The 21,333-nt window shown below is 43.0% G+C and overlaps 1 protein-coding gene across 4 annotated transcripts in view; it reads right to left on the minus strand.

The window, feature by feature from the left end:
- The window catches only part of tgfbr3 (transforming growth factor, beta receptor III), a 147,374-nt gene extending 142,183 nt beyond the window's left edge, over nucleotides 1-5,191 (minus strand). For 3 of the 4 annotated variants that reach the window (XR_012101003.1, XM_073062659.1, XM_073062657.1), the window contains exon 1: nucleotides 5,141-5,191. The gene's annotated coding sequence lies outside the window, so the exon portion shown is untranslated. Of the gene's footprint in view, nucleotides 1-320; nucleotides 722-5,140 lie in introns of those variants that run through there. The other variant, XM_073062658.1, reaches the window with a different exon arrangement.
- Between the last annotated feature and the right edge of the window lie 16,142 nt (nucleotides 5,192-21,333).

Raw genomic sequence — 21,333 nt, forward strand, 5'->3', positions numbered from 1 at the left:
ATGTTGGCTAAAAGACAGGATTCTTCCCACCTCCAATCCCCTTTCCCTTTTGCGACTGATCCAAATAAATCGTTAAAGCTGAAAGTCACCTCTAACTGGTACTGATTCTGCAGAAATTGCCCACTGGTAAACAAATTCATTAGTAAGATTCACACATGTAGGCCTAGATGCAAGCTGCAAGTTATTATTTTGCACATCTACAACACCGTGCAACTCTTAACTCACAAATACTGCAGCATATGCATGCAAATAACAAATATGCTTTCATTCGGTTGACTTTCAGATGCTATCAAACGAGCCACGTGAAGGAAGGAACTCACCAAAAAATAAACTTCACACGGTTCGTGAAACATGAACGAGGAGCAAGGGGAAGGAGGAGAGGTTTGGGGCTATTCCTCCGGAGGCTCGGTGCAGCGGCTCCGTGGGCAGGTTCGGATCAAGTCTGCTCCTCAGCTGTTAAAAGGATCACATCCCGCAAGTTGCTCGAGCTGTCAAAACGGGGCAACGTAAAAACACTCACGGAGGCCCGAGTTTGAAACCTCACACTTGAGTTTGCAAAGGCTCTGGATCGGGGAGAGCTGTAGGTGAGAGCAGCTTCCGACCGTCAGCTTTCCTGAGGACACACACACACACACCGCCGGCTGCTCGTTGCTCCCCGGCCGCCGCCGTCTTCACGCCGCGCCAATTGACTCGTCTCGTTCTGACAGTGATTGGCACGAAAACCGCCAGGGCGCATGCTCCCCATTCGCGTGCGCCTCGGCCCCCGCGGCTCCGCCCACAGCCCGCATGTCGTTACGTCACCCACAGGTACACGTCTGATTGGGTGGACCTGCACACGGAGGCGGGGAGAGCGCGCAGATCGACAAGGGGTTGGGAACGAGCCGCGGGGCTTTGGTGGGGCTGTGGTGTCACACAGGATCACGTTTAGCGGGAATTAAAAGCTTTGAAATTCAGTATTTTGCCCCAAATTTCAGGGAAGGGTGTAGGCTTTTTGGAGGTAAGGAAGAGGAGAAAAATTATCCCGAGGATCGGGTGGAGCAATGTTTTGAAACAAGTGTGGCAAGTGAAAATTCCACAGCGGTTGCCCCATTCTGTAGCAGAGGTAATAAATTCGGACGTATGCGGCTCACAAACTGATATTTTTGACAGTTCTGTAGGGGGTTTCCCTCCTGCAAATTTGATATTTCCGAAAAGGAGTGAAATGATAAGTAAGCGAGTAAGTTGCACCAACACCGTGCTATTATTGGGTCTGAAAGAAGGAGCACTTGGAAATAGTTTAAAGTACGTTAACACTTTTCAACCACAAAAGAGATCGGGACGAGATCTTTGCAGGTTGGGAGCAAAAGGAGTCAGATTCAGCAAAATAATTTACCGCTAATTGTCTCATTTTAAGATGAGGCTAGCTAATTTTGATATAAGATTTTCATCTATTGAGGCACTTCAAATAAACTCCCTGTTGGGATGATTGAGCCGTCATTCTTTAGAGAACGTCAATTACTGCAATGAACGAGAAATCTTGTTGGTCAATAATATATTTTAAGTCCCATTGTTCAGTACATTTGCTTTATTTAAACCCGGTCTGTCACCTCTCGGCTCTCATTTTACCCCTACATCCAGTTGGAGCCATCTTCAAATTTGGCGCTTCTTTATCAAAACTGCTGGGCTAACTAGCACAATACCCTTTACAAAATGCTGAAGGAACTCAGCAGGTCAGGCAGCATCTTTGGAAGTAAATAGGCAGTCGACGTTTCGGAACGAGACCCTTCGTCAGGACGGAAACTATTCATTGCCATACAGGCTGCCTGACCTACTGAGTTCCTTCAGTATTTTGGGTGCATTAATGGTCTTGGGTTTCCAGCATCTGCAGACTTTCTCGTGTTTACAATAATTTAACAAGCACCTGTAATCCACTCTGCGTTTAGGTTTCTTCAATGCTACTATCTTGACTATCTCGAATGGTGCTATAAACTAATTGGGTTTTTTTGCATCCATCAGTTTGATTGCATTTTGGAGATACGTGTATATAACGTCTTAGAGATTTCTATAGCGCGTCAATGAATGTCTTTTGAAAATAAGGTTGTTAAGATGAAGCATGTTGCTTCTGAATCCATATTGATAACCTGACCAGATAGAGGAAATGCTATTCTGAGTAATCGATTTAACTATTTTACACATAGAGTGGTGAGCGCGTGGAATGGGCTGCCGGCGACGGTGGTGAAGGCAGATATAACAGGGTCTTTTAAGAGACTCTTGGATAGGTGCATGGAGTTTAGAAAAATAGAGGGCATGGGTAACCCTAGGTGATTTCTAAAGTGAGTACATGTTTGGCGCAGCATTGTGGGCCGAAGGGCCTGTATTGTGCTGTAGGTTTTCTATGTTTCTGTGTTTCTATATTAGATTGCTGACCCCTTTTTGAGGCTACATCCGGACAACTGAAACTTAGTGACGCCTTTACAACGATTGCTAATAGCTTAAACAATAACTATCTATGTCAGTATCGTCTTTAGTTAAGGGGGCTGATCGCTTTTAAAAAGATTGCCTCTTGGAAGGACATGTTGCTCAGGATTTTTACTCTGAATACTTGGAGAAAATGGCTATCGGTGTTCAGATCAGAAGACGCGACGTGTTGATGCTGTCGTGCTGACAAAGCACTGCACTATCACCAGTTGGAATCAACTTCAAAAGGGATCACCACCGGTCCTCTCAGGTGGGACTCAAAACATGGCGTGCCGGGGTCCACGGGCCCCTCGGTTAGTGGTAGGGGGTCCGTGGCATAAAGAAGGTTGGGAACCCCTGATGTCGTGCTATCATTCCAAAAAGGAAGTGATTTATCTTTAATATCCTGGCCAATAGTTACACCTCCACCTCGAACAATATTTATAAAACAGACTAATCACTGCACCGTCCCTTTGCAGCTTGCATGCGCTTTCTCAGCGTAAACGGACAGTTGCATTTCCACACTGCAATGCTTTATATATGAAAGTCTCTTGGGATAATGCATGGTGCTTATAAATAGAAATCTTTCTTTCTGCAGATTTCTGCACACTATATCTCATGTTCATCTGGCGTTTAGTCCCGCCTCCACCCCGCGTCTTCTATGTTCTCTGCTTCTTCTGTCTCTGGGGGTTCTGAGAGAGATCGGCACTGTTACAAAGTACCTTTGCGTCTCTTTTTAAACTCTCCGCGCTCCTGATCAAGTGATAGTGGAAATTACCTGCTGACCTGAGTTTTTGTGCACTATCTGGGCATTTCTCGTCGGGGTTGGTACTTAAACAAATCTTTATTTAAAGCAAATAAGGAATAGGGATACCGCAAATGCTGAAAATCCAGAGCAACACACACATAAAATGCTGGAGGGACTCAGAAGGACAGACAATATCTATGGAGAGGAGTAAACAGCCGACATTTATTTACAATTCTGATTTAAATCTGAATCACGAGCCCTGAGTTAAAATAAATGGAAGTAAAGGCTTCATTGGGAAAGATTACACCGTCAAAACTGAACACAAATTCCACTTTTTCATAGTTTAAAAAAGTGGAATGCAGTTCAAAACCGCCCCTTATTGCCCCATTACTCACCTGCCCCACTAAGCCAACAATATACTGTGACTTGCTGTAACAGATTGATCGTCTTTCTATCAATTGGCTGTGTAGGTTATTATCATTTTTCTAAGTTCCCGCTGTTCTAAGTATTTACTAAAAATGAGGCAAATGAGCAAATGAGGCCTAGTTAATTACCTACAGAGTGTAATTGCATGCAAGGCTGTACACAGAAGTTCTATACTGTACTTAAAGGATTAGAAATTATGTCCAAGCGCTGGCAACTGTTCGCCTGGGCATCTTGATCGGCACGGACCAATTGGGTCGAGGCATCTGTTTTCCACGCTGTATTCGTGACCGAATATTCTGGAATTGTGTAAACATTGGGAAGGTGCAGGTCGGGGCTTAACAATATCTGCTCAAAGGTAGCACTCAATATTTCCTCACAACTCTCAGTTTATTGAAATTGGAAGAGGCCCCTTCCGTTAAAGAAAGAGGAACGGGATGTGATTGTATAATACAGTGAAAAAATATAGCGCATGCTCCGTTGAGTGGAGGTACAAGTTGATAAAATATGCGTGACCAGAGAAAATATTATCATAAGCAGAGAAAAGAAAGCGAGCTAGAGATCTAGCTTGAGTGGAAAGCGCAGTTCAATCACTCCGATTCCAGGCAAGGATCCAGAAGTCACGTGCTGTGTATCACGCTCCTGACTAGATGAACATTTAGCTGATCCGTGCAATTCGTTGTTGCGATAGTGGTCCCCAAGTGCACCAAAATATTCAAAATACTTCAAGCCCCGCATTGCTTTCTGGAATATGATCTCAAGTTTGTTGCCTATTTGTGCAGTTAATTATTGGGTAGTATTTAAAATGAACACTAACTGCTAGCGATTGAACTCTTTTTAATCCTGGCTTTGAGTTATTGGCGCCAAATATTTCTGCATTCTTGAATAACTACCACGCGTTATTAAACAAATATCTACAACACCCTTGAAGGAAATATTTATTTTAAAAGCCAAAACGACACAGGACCCTAGAAGTCTTCGGAAACGATTCACGCTGAATAACAAGCTTTCTCCGCGAAATAAGTTCACATTGACAAAAGCCTCTGTTTTGGATCGCAAGAATTTTCGGATAGGATTCGTAAGTTAGCCGAGCCCAACACAAACAGTGTAGAAAGGGCGACCAAAGCACACTGCAAAACGTATCAGCCCAGATAATACATCAAATCCACTTTCTGAAGTGTTGGAGAATAATAACTCAATCTGTGCACGTTACGTTGTAGAATTTCCTTAAAATGTTAGCCGAGTGATTTACTAATTACTAAATAAAAGAAGATCTCTAGAATTCTGAGTATTATTACCACCACAATTGTCAATCCATTTAGCACCACACTGTTTACCTTGAATAATATTACGGAGCACTTAACAATATTAGTGTTACCTCAGCATACAGGTACATATCAAATCATAAAATACTGAAAATCCTACATGACTAAAAAAAACAAATATTACAACTGTACGTCTTCATTAAAAAATAGAATTAATTCCCCAACAATCTAGTTTACCGCTGCCACTTATTTCTAAGGTATCCATTACCTGCCAACAGTTGCGAAATTTGAGTTCTGGTTGCAGCTGTTAAGCCTATATTTATGTTTTAGTGAAAGCAGCTCTTTATACAAAAGCTAGATGAAAAACACATCCCACAATTGATGTCATTTTGTGGTTTGGACAAATCAGGGCAATCTAACAATATTGCACTAGGCTGCTGAGATATTGGACTAGTGTTGGTAGGTATAGGGTCATAATCACTGGTGCTTATCTGCCATCTGCTGGAACATAAATGCAATGCAACTTTAGTCCCTTGTGGGATGGTTACCGTCCATTGACGCACATAGGAAAAATGACGCCAACTATTTTAAGAAATACAGCCAAATTTTGTTTTATAGTCACCCCCCCCCCACAACTGGCGCAGAAAGTGATCATTCTTACAATATGAGATCCTTTCTCGACCTGTGTTTTTTTGCAGTCAGCTGTTTCTCAGCCCACCAGCTGCTTATCAATGTTTCAGTTGGTAACAGATGCGATTTTTTTTTACAGAAGTTGGCGTATTCAACAACTTTACCATCAGCGAGGTTAGTCAGAATGAACACGCACAGAGGTTTGTTTGCTGGCCACAGATACAGAGCGACCATAAAATGTGTTCGTGTAGTTTATACGGTCCAACGAGATGAAATCAGAATGGCAAAATCTACTTAGCTCGTCCAGCAAAATGTAACTAGTTCTACAACATCCAAGCGCTTTATCCTTTCTTTCCGGCATTACTGATCACAAACTCAGTAACTGACTGTTTTACTCAGGCGCTGATATCCCAGTACTTCAGCTGGACCTTTCTCATTCTTCACTTTCAGAAAGTCATACAGCATGGAAGCAGGCTCTTAGGACCAGTATGTCTATGTGAAAAATCAGATACTGTACCTATCTATAGTCATCCAATTGACTAGCACTTGCTCCATAGCTTTCTATGCCTTAGCAATTCCACAGCTTTTCTGGCTAATTCTTAAAAATTATGGGAGCATCGGCCAAACTTGGTGATGACCAGCCAATTTATGGACACCCCCACGTCAAGTTCAAGTTTAATTAGATAGATAGATAGATAGATAGATACTTTATTCATCCCCATGGGGAAATTCAACATTTTTTCCAATGTCCCATACACTTGTTGTTCAACCGTAGACATGTATAGAACTAAACATGTTCCTCCAGAGCCAAGGTGCAAAACGCAGTACATGCAGTCGCACACAGCTCACAGTGCATATCATTACAGGAGCACATACAATCTCACAAAAAAAAATTAGCTTAAGTCCCTGACTGGCGTGGCCTGAAGATTGATGGTGCATTGATGTTGTTGAGCAGCCATGTTTCTGCAAGAACAAGAATGCAGCAGTTGCTCATCTCACAATGGTTCAGCCGCACATGAAGGGAAATCTGCTTGTCCTATGGTGGGTCAACCACAGGCAATTCTGATTGAACAAACTCCTGTAATATTATTAAATTAAACTCTGATGCATGTATAAACATTTGTTCCTAGGAATAGCAGAATTAATTTCAACTCTCTTTTCTCTCCATTTTTTGTTTTATTTGTTTCAATATCCATATCACATGACATCCAGTGAGCCATCAGTGAATCTGATTATAGTCTTTACATATCCACTGTTCATTTTCCATTTTTTCAATGCAGGTAACTGCAAAGCATCAAAGATATCTGGCAAGTCAAACAACATCCATGGGAGGAAGGGAATGGTCAACATCTTGGTTCAAAACAGTGGACCAGGATTGAGGACACATTCATTTGAACAGCATGTTATTTAACACTGTGATGGATAGTTACTCCAGGCCAGTAGGCCTCTTGGTTGTCTGCTATTCTTGCTTTCTAAGCACAGCAGCTACCACTTACAAGATCACGAATAATTTTAAGTAAACTTCCAACTAACAGTTGTTTGACTTCAGGTCATAAATGGAGGTCAGTCTTCAGTTCTTAAAATGTAAGTGGCAAAAAGTAATCAGTTTGAAGTTAAAACAAATACTCTCTATAAAACATCTTTGCAAATGAGCTCCTCAGATAGTAGACACCCAGTCTGTGAGAAGTAAGATTTAGCTCACCACACCTGGTTTATTGCTACTTGAGATGCTGTATAAGGCAATGGGTCTTTAATTTCACTTGTTACAAACAGACAAGCTGACTCTGGGTTGCTTAGTTCAAGGAGGCATGTAGAACCAGATGGATAAAATCATTTAGCATATCAAATAACTGATGTGTTTAGAGTTTGAAAGTTTATGCACTCAAGGAATTGAATTGAATTAAATTTCAGTTTATTGTCATTTAGAAACCACAACTGCAATGCAGTTAAAAAATGAGACAACATTCCTCCAGAATGATATCACAAAAACACACGATGAAACAGACTACACCAGAAAATCCACATAACGTTTGACAACCCTCAATCCAGAGTCCGGAGAGGCTGCTGCGTATTAATATCACGCTATCATCTTAGTGCGTTCCCTGGAAAGGAGCTCCAAAACCCACTAGACAAAACAAGAGTACCCAGACACACCAAATCAGGAGACCAATTCTACCACCCAACAAACTAAAAACTAAAGCTACAAGACCCACACAAAACCACAGTTACCTATGTTACATATAGTTACAACAGTTACATCTAGTTACAACAGTGCAAACAATACCATAATTGATTTAAAAAAAACAGACCATGGGCACAGTAAAAATAGTCCAAAGATGTTAAAAGACTATAAGTTCGAAAGAAACCACCACACAGTTTCCACAAGTCCTCAGGGTCCCTATAGACTCGTCATCCCATGCAGGCGGTAGAAGGGAATACCCCCGCTATGGACTTCCACGGCACTGCTGGACTCAGCCTCGCAGACACAGCACACAGTGAAAGCGCCCCGACCGCAGTGGACTCCAAGTCTGTTGAACCTCCGAGCCTCTGACCATCCCCTCCGACACAGCCTCTCCGAGCACCATCCTCTGCCTCAGAACCTCACAAGGAGGTTAGCTTGTAACATTAATTGTGAACTGTGAACATTAAGCTGAGATCTATGTCTCCAAAATGCTTTTAGATCATTTGTATTAAAAGGGTATGTGAGGAAATATACGAGTGAAGTCACCCACGTGGTAGAAAAAAGGTAGATATACAGAGAGAGCAGTTTAGGCTTGTGAGGAGTGAAGAACATGAAGAAGAATTATAGGAAGATGGGGTGACTAAAATCCATTACTTTGGCTCCATTTTCTGCGGTGGACAATTTGCTTGTCCACATTATTGGCATGTGTTTTAAGTTTTGGAAATCCTTTGTGTTTAGAAATGGTTTATAATTTGGAGTGAGTTTTAAATGTTTTTAAGGACATCGTTTGGATTTACACATGTATCACTGAAAATACATTAACTGTGTTTAAACTACTTTGTTAGCTGGCAGTACTGTATCTTCTCCTTGGTAGGGACGGGGGACCCAACATTCAAATTGTGGGTATTGGCAGCTTGCCATTGAGAATAAACAGGGAATAAACTAGTCTTTGAAAATTGGGTAGTTACATTATAATTTCCCTTTAATGAGTGTACTCATGGTTATTTATATCTGATAAGACGTAAGGTCTTTCTTTGTGTTTAGAACTTCATGGTCAGCAAACTGAATACTATCACAACATCATGTCCTGTAGAGTCAATGAATCAGAGTAACACAGTCCAGAAACAAGTCCTTCAGCCCAGCTAGTCTTTGCTGACCACAGTCAGCCAATAACCATTCCCTATGTTTGGCCCATCCAAGTCCCTGGACTCCATGTACCTATCCAAATGCCTCTTAAATGTTGCATTTGTCCCCTCCTCAACCACTTCCTTTGTCAGCTCATTGTAGGTTCTCACAACATACTGTGTAAAGTCACCTCTCAGGAATTTTTCTTCTTCTATTTTATGTTGTGTTTGTACCTTCTAGTTTTGTATTCCCCAGCACTGGTGAAAAGATTATGACTGCCCACTTTATCCATACCCCTAATGATTTTATAAACCTGTATGAAGTCACACTGTGCACTAGAGCAGGGGTCACCAACCTTTTTTGCACCGTGGACCAGTTTAATATTGACAGTATTCTTGCGGACCGGCCAACAGGGGGAGGGGTGTGGGGGTGTTAATCACGACCGGAATATAGGTGATAAGTCAGCTATAAGTCACTTATAAATGGCTAATACACTCAATTTCATTTCTAAAAGGGTTTATCTAACAAATTTAATATTAAGCACACAGTGCTTTTTTCCTTGCATGAATATAGTGATAAGTCAATTATAACTCACTTATAAGTCAATAGCATCATAACATTTTAAGTAATGTTTGGATATTAAATACACAGTGCATATTTTCCTCGTATGAACATATAAGATCATTGCAACACACCAGTGAGAGGACAAGGTAAGGGCTGAAGGTCCCCATACCGCGGCCATGGTGGTCGCAGTCTGGAGAGAGCGACCGACTGAGCGAGGAGTGCAACAGGGCGCGTGCCCGCCCCCCCTTGTAGGTAGGTAGGATCTATTGGCCAACAAAAGTTTAGCTCAAGGGATGACTTTCAGTAGTTTGCAGCAAGGTAGCTGCTCTGCTACTTACGAAACCCTGAGCCTGAATTAGGTTGTCTGTGAATATTTTAGCACCGGGTTCCCCACGAACATTCAGTGTGGTAAACAGGTTTAGAGGCGGCGCCCATCTGTCCGTGCTCCAGGCCGGTAGCAGCGGCACTTCCCACTGGCGGGGCAAGGCAGCCGGTTACCCGATGCCAACCAGTGATCCCTGGTGCTAGGGTATCACTGCGTTTAGGTGACCGATGACCTCGCGTGGGTAATGACCTCACGTGCATTCAAGTTCAACAGTGGGCGTAACAGGGAATGAGGAAAGGTGCAGCTCACTCATAGCGTTTCATATTGCCAAATCATATCGTTTCCTCGTGGCCCGGTAGCACATGCTTTGCGGCCCGGTGGTTGGGGACCACTGCACTAGAGAATAAAGATCCATGTGCCTTTCCTTGTGCATTGGTCATCTTTTTCCTGTACCTGGACCTCAAATGACCCAGTCTAGAACTAATAGTTTTGTGTGATGTTTCAGGCCAAAGACCCTTCATCAGTCTCAGTCCGAAATGTCATGAAATGCCCCCCTATTGGGAACCTTGTGATTGCTTGTTCTCTTTATTCTAAGAATCACTTTACTATGTAGAGAGACCATATTTGTGCACAGTGTTTAAACTGTGGTCATACCAATGCTTATAACATTTTAACAAATGCTCTTCTAACATTGTTTGCTTTTCTAATTGTAAGCTGTACCTGCATGCTAATTTATTGACTTATTTTCAAGAAGTCAGAGTAAGTTTCATCATCATTGAAATCTATTATATTTTGAAGGGCCTAGATAGAGAGAAAGTGGGGGAGTCAAGGTTACAGCCTCAGAATAAAGTGACGTACATTTTGAACACAGATGAGGGCAAATTTCTTTAGCCAGAAGGTGGTAAATCCATGGAATTCATTGCCACAGGCGGCTATGGAGCCAGGTCATTGTGTATATTGAAAGCCAGGGTGTCAAAGGTTACAGAAAGAAGGCAGGACAATGGGGTTGAAAGGGATAATGAATCAGCCATGATGGAATGGTGGAGCAGACCGGAGAGTCTGAACAGGCCTAATTCTGCTTCTATATCTTATGGTCTTATGGCTTCATGGCATTGAATACAGAGAAGAGCTTGGTAATACCTCATTTGGAGTGCTGTATGCAATTCTACGCATTAAAATATAGGAATGATGTAATAGCGTTGGAGAGGAGAGGAAATTCATCAGGAGGGTGCCTGGGATGGAGTAGTGCAGTTACAAAACATGAGACTGGAGATATGTCTATCCACGGTCTCCCCTACTGTTGCAATGAGGCCACACTCAGGTTGGAGGAACAACACCTTTTGTTCATGCCATTGATCTGGGTAGCCTCCAACCTAATGGCAAGAACATCGATTTCTCAAACTTCTGGTAATGTCCCTCCACTTCACCATTCCCCATCCCTTTTCCCTCTCTCACCTTATCTCCTTGCCAGCCCATCGCCTCCGTCTGGTGTTCCTCCCCCCTTTTCTTTATTTCTTCCACGGCCTTCTGTCCCTTCCTAACAGATTTTCCCTTCTCCAGCCCTGTATCTCTTTCACCAAACAACTTCCCAGCTCTTTACTTCACCCCTCCCCCTCTTGGTTTCACCTTGTGTTTCTCCCTTCTCCAGCCCCCCTGCCGCCCCACCTTTTAACTCTACTCCTCACCTTTTTTCTCTAGTCCTGCTGTTGGGCCTTGGCCCGAAATGTCGACTGTACTCTTTTTCAGATGCTGCCTGGCCTGCCGAATTCCTCCAGCGTTTTGTGTGTGTTGCCTGGATTTCCAGCATCTGCAGATTTTGTCTTGTTTGTGATGAGACTGGAGAAGCTTGGCCCATTCTCCAGTGTCTCCTTATAACTGAAATGTTGCATGAGATGATAAGGGGACATGATTGACATATATAAAATTGTGAGTTGTATAGAGAGTGTCGACTAGGTAACCTTCCCCATATCAAAGGTAGATAAAACTAGAGAATTAGGGTAAGGGAAATGTGGGGGGGCCTTCTTCAACCAGCGAGGGGTAAATACTGCTTGACTGAGTGGTTGAAGCTTAGTTGTTGATAGAATTTAACAATTGTCCCTGAGAGCTCTTAAATTGCTTAAGCATAGACGGCTCAGGACCAAGTGCTAAGCAATAGGATAATATGGATGAGAAGGGCTAAATGGTCTATTACTGTACTCTATGATTCTCTGATTATTAATTGTATTAATTGTATTCATACGACCATTAGGCATAGGAGCAGAATTAGGTCAATCAGCTCCTTGAGTCTGCTCCTCTACTTCATCATGGCTAATCCAGTTCCTTCTCAACCCCATTGTCCTGCCTTCTCCCCATAACCTTTCACGCTCTGACTAATTAAGAATCTATCAACCTCTGCCTTAAGTACACCCAAAGACTTGGCCTCCACAGCCACCTGTGGCAACGAATTCCACAGATTCACCACTCTGTGGCTAAAGAAATTCCTCCTCATCTCCATTCTAAACAGACATCCCTCTATTCTGAGGGTCTGGCCTCTGGTCCTACACTCCCCCACCAGAATCGCTAACATACTGTACCTGCAAGAAACATCATGTATGCATTCCATGAATTCTTTCTCCACACGCATACTTCTACTTAATTTACCAATTTAGATGTAGATTATTCTTCCATATCGTGTGTTGGTGGAGTCGGTTGTACATCGTTTGCAACAATGCGGGAGAAGTTTTATAGTGAAAAAGCCATTGCATTGGGGCATTTCCACTCTCTTGGCCTCATATATCTTGGTCCAATTGTACGGAAAATTGTCACGACTGGAGATGTCCTCGGCGACAGTTGATAGCCATGACACCTTCTGCGCCTTGCCATGCCCTTTTCAATCCGCGGAGCATTGCAGCACCCCCCTCCTGGCCATTTGGTCTTGTAGTTGATCTCATCCATGCGGTCCACCAGAACTGGCTCCACATGTTGGGGTAGGCATATTGCTATCTCACCTGGTTTAGCCCACCTATCGAAGCAATGTACCGGGGGTGAATGGCCACTATCTCATGCAAACAGTTACTTGGAGCCACAGGTGAGAGCTGGGTAGCAGGTGGGGACCTGAGGAGGATGAGCTACCCTGGGTGGAGCACGGTAAACCGCCACCAGAGGTGCAACCCCTCCTGGACACCCCGAACACCCCATGATGTACATCCTTTGTTATATCCTCCTTTAATTTCCTGACTTTTACCTTTTCCGTCTATCACCTCCCCGCTTCTCATTTCATCCCCCATCTCACACCCACCTACCATCCCACTCACCTGGCTTCACCCATCACCTTCCAGCTTGTACTCCTTCCCCTCCCCACCTTCTTATTCCAGCTCCTTCCCCCTTCCTCTCCAGTCCTGATGAAGAGTTTTGGCTCGAACTGTCAATTCTTCACTCCATTCCATAGATGCTGCTTGACCAGCTGAGTCCCTCCAGCATTTTGTATGTGTTGTTCTGGATTTCCAGCATCTGCAGAATTCCTTGTGTTTATGTTTGACACCTTGCTCTGCTTTACCATGCTGTCTTAGGGGACCCGTAAACAACGCTTACCAATGTCTCCAGATCTTACTCAGTCTTAGCTCTATCCAAACTGATGCCACTTATGCTTTTCTAATTTCTTCTCAAATTTAAGCATCTGGGAATATTTAATTCCTTGGTGACTTTGCAACCACTTTTTTAAAATGATTGTTTTATCATGCCCATAATTAGACTGTATTCCTACTTGTACCATTAACTTGTCTGTCCTATTCCGAATGTAGCATGCGTTTAGATGGAATCTTCGGTCTTGTGTAACAACACTTTCCCAGGCTCTGACTCTAACTGGAGGTGTACTCTTATGTTTGTATGATCCTTTTTTTCATCACATATTTTACTTGTCATTACCCATGTCCTTTCTCATTCAGCTTTCCAAATTTCCCCCACCAGAACCAAGCCCTCCATCTCAAACCTTATTGCCAACCTTTGTTATTCAATTTGCTAGGGCATTAGTCCTACTTGAATTTAAGTGAAGTTTGTCTCAGTGGAATATTTCCCTCTTTTCCCAGTACTAGTGGCATGATTCAAAATCCATTTATCCCAGACTAATTTTCCAGACAGCTATGTAATTGACTAATCTAAATGATCACAAGCAAAAATGTAAGTGGCTCAGATAGTTATTACATATGCACAGAGCAAGAATGATAATGGAGTAATAGTAATAGATAATGGAGTAATAGAATTAAACATACTTATGTAACATGAGTCATGTTACCCAAGGTACATGCTGGGAACTTATAATGCAGGAGCATTGCTGATAAATGAAACCCCAGATCCTTGAAAGAGGTGACATAGGATTGGAAGATGTAGAGTCCTTGTGGGTAGAGTTATATACAGGTGTCCGGACAGTACCCAGATGTGAGATATAAATTTCAATGGGAAGTAGAAAGTGCATGTAAAAAAGACTACAATAATCATGGTGGATTTCAAAGTGCAGGAAAACAGGGAAAATCATGTTGGTGCTGGATCCCAAGAGAAGGAATTTGTAGAATGCCTATGAGATGGCTTTTTAGAGCAGCTTGTCTTTGAGCTCACTAGGGAAAAGGCAATTCTGGACTGGATGATGTGTGATGATCCAAATTTGATTAGGAAGCTTAAGGTAGAGGTCTTAGGAGGCAATGATCATAATATCATGGACTTCATTCTGCAGTTTGAGAGGGTGAAGATAAAATCAGATGTATTTGTATTACAGTGGAAGAAAGCAATTATGGAAGCATGAGAGGGGAGCTGACCAAAGTTCATTGGAAAGGGACACTAGCAGGGATGATGGCAGAACAGCAGTGGCTGGAGTTTCTGGGAGCAATTGGAAAGGCACAGGATAGATAGATCCCAAAGAACAAGAAGTATTCTAATGAGAGGATGAGGCAATCGTGACTGACAAGGGAAGTCAGAGACACCATAAAAGCAAAAGAGAGGGCATATAATATAGCAAAGGTTAGTGGGAAGTTAGATACAACTACCTATTAAATGTTCTCAATGGCGTGCATCTCAAATAGCCTCTGACAACCATGTCCAGCTCCTGGCCTTCATGTATGGCTTAGCTACTAAGCCCGTGGAATCATTTCTACTGACATCAGAAGGGGCAAAGGCAGGTTACTGGCACCTCAAAACCAATCGCTTTTGGGCAGAAGGGGCTCATCAGCTGCGGTTGGCAGCTCATCTAGGAGAAGGAAAACTCTGATCTCGAACCCCCACTGCCCTGCAGCTATACCCATTCATAGGGAAGATCTTTGGGAGTAAACTCTGAGGAAATATTTGGAGTTGGAGTCCCTAAGGCAGTGCTATGTTGAGTTCCACACTGACTGGCTTCTCTTGCGACGCCGCTGATGCTGAACTGTTTTGGTCTCTGCTGTTCTTTTGGATTCATCAGCTGAATGGAGAGGGGGAGCTTGCTACATGGCAACAGCTTTCTCTCCCCATTGTACTGGCTTGCATTTCACGTGGACAGCTGGGATCTGACATCTATAGTCAACCTCGACCAATGGAGGGCCTCAATGGGAAGTCAGAAGATTGGCAAGCTTTTAAAAACAACAGAAGGCAATGAGAAAAGCCACAAGGGGAGAAAAGATAAAATATGCAGATAAGGTAGCCAGTAATATAAAAGAGGATACCAAAAGTTTTTTTCAAATATATAAAGAGTAAAAGAGAATCAAGTCTAGATATTGGACTGCTGGAAAGTGACGCAAGAGAGGTAGTAATGAGACACAAAGAAATGGCGGAAGAACTTAAGAGAAAATCTGCAGATGCTGGAAATCTGAGCAACACACACAAAATGGTGGAGGAACTCAGCAGGCCAGGTAGCATCTAAGAAAAGAGTACAGTCGACATTTTGGGCTGAAGCCCTTTGACAGTCCTGGCGAAATGTTTCAGCCCGAAATGTCGACTGTTTACTCTTTTCCTAGATGCTGCCTAGCCTGTTGAGTTCCTCCAGCATTTTGTGTGTGTTGTTTGGAAGAAGTATTTTATGTCAGACACCAGCAGCATGCCAGATATTCAAGAATATCAAGGGGCAGAAATAAGCATAGTTGCTATTACTAAGGAGAAGGTGCTCGGGAAGCTGAAATGTTTGAATGCAGAGAAGTCACCTGGACCAGATGGTGTACACCCCAGGGTTCTGAAAGAGGTAGCTGAAGAGATTGTGAAGGAAGTAGTATTGATCTTTCAGGAATCACTGCATTCTGGAATGTTTCTGGAAAATTGCAGACATCACTTCTCTCTTGAAGAAGGGAAGGAGGAAAAGAAAAGGAAATTGTAGGCCAGTTGGGAAGATGTTCATGTCCATTATCAAGGATGAGGTTTTGGGCACATGACAAAATAGGCCAAAGCCAGCATGATTCCCTTAAGGGGAATTCTTGCCTGACAAATCTGTTGGAATTCTTTGAGGAAATAACAGACTGGATGGACAAATAAAAGTCAGTGGATGCTGTTTATTTAAATTTTCAGAAGGCCTTTGACAAGGTGCTGCACATGAGGTTGCCAAACAAGAGAAGAGCCCATGGTATTCCAGGAAAGATACTAGCATGGATAGAAGATTGGCTCTCTGGCAGGAGGCAAAGAGAGGGAATAAAGGGGGCCTTTTCTGGTTAGCAGCCATTGACTAGTGGTGTTCTGCAGGAGTTGATGTTGGGATGGCATCTTATCACGTTATTTGCCAATGATTTGGATGATGGAATTGATGGCTTTGTAACAATACGAAGATAGGTAGAGGTGCAGATGGTGTTGAGAGAGCAGGGAGTCTGTAGAAGTCCTTAGACAGATTGGGAAAATGGATTTAAAAAAGTGGCAGATGGAATATAGTGTCGGAAAGTGTATGGTCATGCACTTTGATAGAAGGAATAAGGGTATATTTTCTAAACGGGTAAAAATTCAGAAATCAGAGGTGCAAAGAGACTTGGGAGTCCTCCTGCAGGATTCCCTAATGGTTAATTTCCAAGTTGAGATGGTGATACGAAAGGCAAATGCAATGTTAGCATTCATTTCAAGAGGACTAGAATATAAAAGCAAGGCTGCAATACTTACATTTCGTAAGGTATTGATCAGACCTCACTTGGAGCCTTGTTGGTAGTTTTGGGTCCCTTATCTAAGAAAGGGTGTGCTGGGTTTGGAGAGGGTTGAGAGGTGGTTCACAAGAAAGATTCTGGGAATGAGAGGGTTTTATGAGGAGAATTTGATGGCTCTGGGCCTCTGGAATTTAGAAGAAAGGGGATGGGGGGGGGATATCATGAAAATCTATCCAATATTGAAAGGCCTAGATATAGTGGACATGGAGAGAATGTTTCCTATAGTGGCAGAGTCTAGAATAGAAGGACAACCTTTTAGAACAGAGATTAGGAGGTACTTCTTTAGCCAGAGGGTGGTGAATCTGTGGAATTCATTGCCCCAGATAGTTGTGGAGGCCAGGTCATTGAGTATATTTAAAGCAGAGGCTTATAGGTTCTTCATTAGTAAGGACTTCAAAGGTTATGGGGAAAAGGCAAGGGAATAGGGTTGAGAAGGGAAACAAGAAAATGGAATTGAGAGAGATAGTAAATCAACCATGATTCAATGCTGGTGCATACTTGATGGGCTGAACTGCCTAATTCTGCTCCTCTGGTCTTGTGGGATTAACCAATCAGATCTGTTAAGATGAAAACATGAACACTGGAAAGCCTGCACAAAAAAAAAGAGAGCTGTTCACATGTAGGAGGTCAGGTCGATTCATTGCGCGATCAATCAGTCACATACACACTTGCCACATTCTTGCAATCTATCCTACATGATTCAGGAGAATTACAGTGATTAATATTTCTATGTTTTGGTTTAAACTGGGACCCTAGCTCCTCATAAGCTTCAGCTGAATCACCTCCTCAGTCCAATCTTCGATCATATTTCCCACATGGAGGGGATAGCTGGATTATTCCCCTCTCAAACATGTTTCCTTTCCTAACCTGAGGAGATGTCCTTAACCCTAACACTGGCCAACTAACAGGAACTTTGGAACTAACATCTTTGAATCCGGATGAGTATGCCACAGTTATTAAAGACTTAATTAAAACCTGCGTGGATGAATGTATACCTACGAAAACTTGTTGTACATTCCAAACCAAAAGCCGTGGATGAACCAGGAGGTATGTCATCTGCTGAGGTCTAGATCTGTGGCATTCAAGTCTAGTGACCCAAGTCTGTACAAGAAAACCAGGTATGACTTGCGGAAGGCTGCTTCAAGAGCAAGGAAACAATTCCAAGTGAAGTTGGTGTTGACATCGGACGCATGGCAACTCTGGCAGGGTTTGCAGGACATTACTTCCTACAAAGCGAAACCCAATAGCATGAATGGCAGCAATGCTTCACCATCAGACGAGCTCAATGCCTTCTATGCCCTACACTCTCATGATGAAGCTTCCCCTCATGTTCCCCTTAAACTTCTCACCTTTCACCCTTAACCCATGACCTCTGTGCTATGGAGTTCCTTAAAGGAAGAGATAATGGGGTTTAAAATGGCTAAGTGCCATAGCAAATCAAAACGGGATTGCAAGTAGTTCCAACAAGAGGAGCAGTGAATTTTCATCACTGGTAGGTTTAGTGATAACGGTGGAGAAAGGGAGGGCATACAGTTCTTTAAACACAAAGGTTAGAATCTCACATAGAGAGTCCAGGGGATAGAGTGTGTCAGCAAATGTTCACATCAAGATGAACTTTGCAAAGTGATGAAAGGCAAGCCATCGGAACAGATTTTGAACAGCTGAATTTAGCAGTGACAGCTGATGGGCTGAGAAATGCTCAGATGTCGATCTGTACTTCCACGCTACAGAAGTACAAATGAACCGTCTCTGTGATACAGTAGTTATTATTTACAAGCACAGCAGTTACTCCGAAATAATGCAAGTTTATCGTTATTTTAATCCATTATTTGTTACTAAAATTGGACCAAGGTATTTGGGTGTGCCTATTTTTGAATGAGGCAAACCACAAAATTTGTGGCAGTTTATGAGACCCAGTGTGTTATTAAACAAGTGGCTGTGGTTGCAGGCTGAGGTAGGGTCGTAGAAAGCAGGGTTGTCAATGCAGGATTACGCCCTGCTCTACGTGCTTGCAAGGGCAGGAACAGGAAGATGGAGCAAAGGTGTGAGTGGCTAAAGAGCTGGTGCAGGTGGGAAGGCTTCTTCTATTTTTGACCTGGATCTACCTTACCTTATTCTAGCTTTTATCTTTTTCTAGTCTTACCTTATTCTAGCTCAATGCTCCGTGCAATGATATCATCTGTATAAACAGTACGAAAGATAAAAATTATGGCTTCCTCTACTTCCACTATGAAACCACGCTCACGTTCCGTCTGGGTAGTTACCAACCTGACAGCAAGAACATCAATTTCTCTAACTTCTGTTAATTTCTTCCCCCCCTCCACTTCTCTTTTGCTGTTCCCATTCTAGTTCCCTCACGTCCCTCTGCTGTTTCTTCTTCCCTTTGTTTCATGGTCCATCTCCCTCCCCCACCCACCCATCTTCCCCCTCACCTGGTTTCATCTATCAGCTGTCAGCTTGTAAACTTCCCCCTCCCCTCGCTTCATATTCTAGCTTCTGTCCCTTTACTTTCCAGTCCAGATGAAGGATCTCAGCCCGTAACGTTGCCTGCTCATTCTCCTCCATAGATGCTGCCTGACTTGCTGAGTTCTTCTAGAATTTTGTATGTGGTGCTCCAGATTCCCAGCATCTGCAGAATCTCTTGTGTTTAGTATATTCTTTCTGTCTTGGTACATGTGACAATAATAAACCAAAAACAATATCTTTTTCAGGGCAGAGGTGACCTGTACTAGAGGAATGGGTTGTCTCTGAATTGAGGGGAAATAGCATCCTTGCGGGATAAGCAAGTTCAGTGATGGAGGCAGAGATGAGTAGGAGAGGGAATGTGGACAGTCTGATAGGGTAAACTACCAGGAACCAAAGGCAAGGTTTGGCAGCGCAGGGTTCTGATGTTGAAGCTACTATGGAAACATACTGTAATTGAGGATAGACGGGACTGGAAGCTCAATGTTCCAGGGTTTCTATGCTTCCACTGTGATGGAGGCGGATGTAACAGAGGGGTGTTGCACTGTTGATTAGAATCAGTATCAGAATTAGAATCAGGATTATTATCTCTGACGCTTGTCATGAAATTTGTTGTTTTACAGCAGCAGCACAGTGCAAAACATAGAAAATTACTCTAAGTTGCAATAAGAAATTTTTTAAATAACCATGTCACACACAAAGGGAGCAAAAATAGTGAGGTAGTATTCATGGGTTCAGTGACCATTCAGAAATACGATGGTGGAGGGGAAGAATCTGTACCTAAAGCATTGAGTGTTTGTCTTCAGGCTCCTGTACCTCCTCCATAATGGGTGGTAATGAGAAGAAGGCATGTCTTGGATGGCGAGGGTTATTAGGAATGGATGCAGCTTCATGAGGCATCATCTGTTGAATATGTCCTCAAAGGTGGGAAGGGTTGTGCCTGTGGTGGAGCTGGTTGAATTTACAACCCTCTGCAGCTTTTTCTGATGCTGTGCACTGGCACCTCCACATCAGGGACAACATCTTGGCTGCACTTAGAGAAGATATCTTGGAGGAATGTCCAGTAAGGCCATTGGGTAGAGCTTAGAAATAAGAATAGGTGATCACATTGGTGGGATTATACGTGTTTGTTCGTTATGTACCATGTCATATGACATGGGCGATCATGGTCTTTCCAAGCACAAGGAAATCTGCAGATGCTGGAAATTCAAGCAACACACACAAAATGCTGGTGGAACACAGCAGGCCGGGCAGCATCTATAGGGAGAAGCACTGTCAACGTTTCGGGCCGAGACCCTTCGTCAGGATGGTCTTTCCATAACCATGATTGTTCTTAGATAGATAGATAGATACTTTATTCATCCCCATGGGGAAATTCAACATTTTTTTCCAATGTCCCATACACTTGTTGTAGCAAAACTAATTACATACAATACTTAACTCAGTAAAAATATGATATGCATCTAAATCACTCTCTCAAAAAGCATTAATAATAGCTTTTAAAATGTTCTTAAGTAGTTTACTTAAAAACATTAAATACAATCAACCCCGGCACTTTAACATATCTTACTCCTGGCGGTTGAATTGTAAAGCCTAATGGCATTGGGGAGTATTGACCTCTTCATCCTGTCTGAGGAGCATTGCATCGATAGCAACCTGTCGCTGAAACTGCTTCTCTGTCTCTGGATGGTGCTATGTAGAGGATGTTCAGGGTTTTCCATAATTGACCGTAGCCTACTCAGCGCCCTTCGCTCAACTACAGATGTTATACTCTCCAGTACTTTGCCCACGACAGAGCCCGCCTTCCTTACCAGCTTATTAAGACGTGAGGCGTCCCTCTTCTTAATGCTGCCTCCCCAACACGCCACCACAAAGAAGAGGGCGCTCTCCACAACTGACCTATAGAACATCTTCAGCATCTCACTACAGACATTGAATGACGCCAACCTTCTAAGGAAGTACAGTCGACTCTGTGCCTTCCTGCACAAGGCATCTGTGTTGGCAGTCCAGTCTAGCTTCTCGTCTAACTGTACTCCCAGATACTTGTAGGTCTTAAC

The sequence above is a fragment of the Hemitrygon akajei genome, chromosome 12 (genome assembly GCF_048418815.1).
Source record: "Hemitrygon akajei chromosome 12, sHemAka1.3, whole genome shotgun sequence".
Taxonomy (NCBI): Eukaryota; Metazoa; Chordata; class Chondrichthyes; order Myliobatiformes; family Dasyatidae; genus Hemitrygon; species Hemitrygon akajei.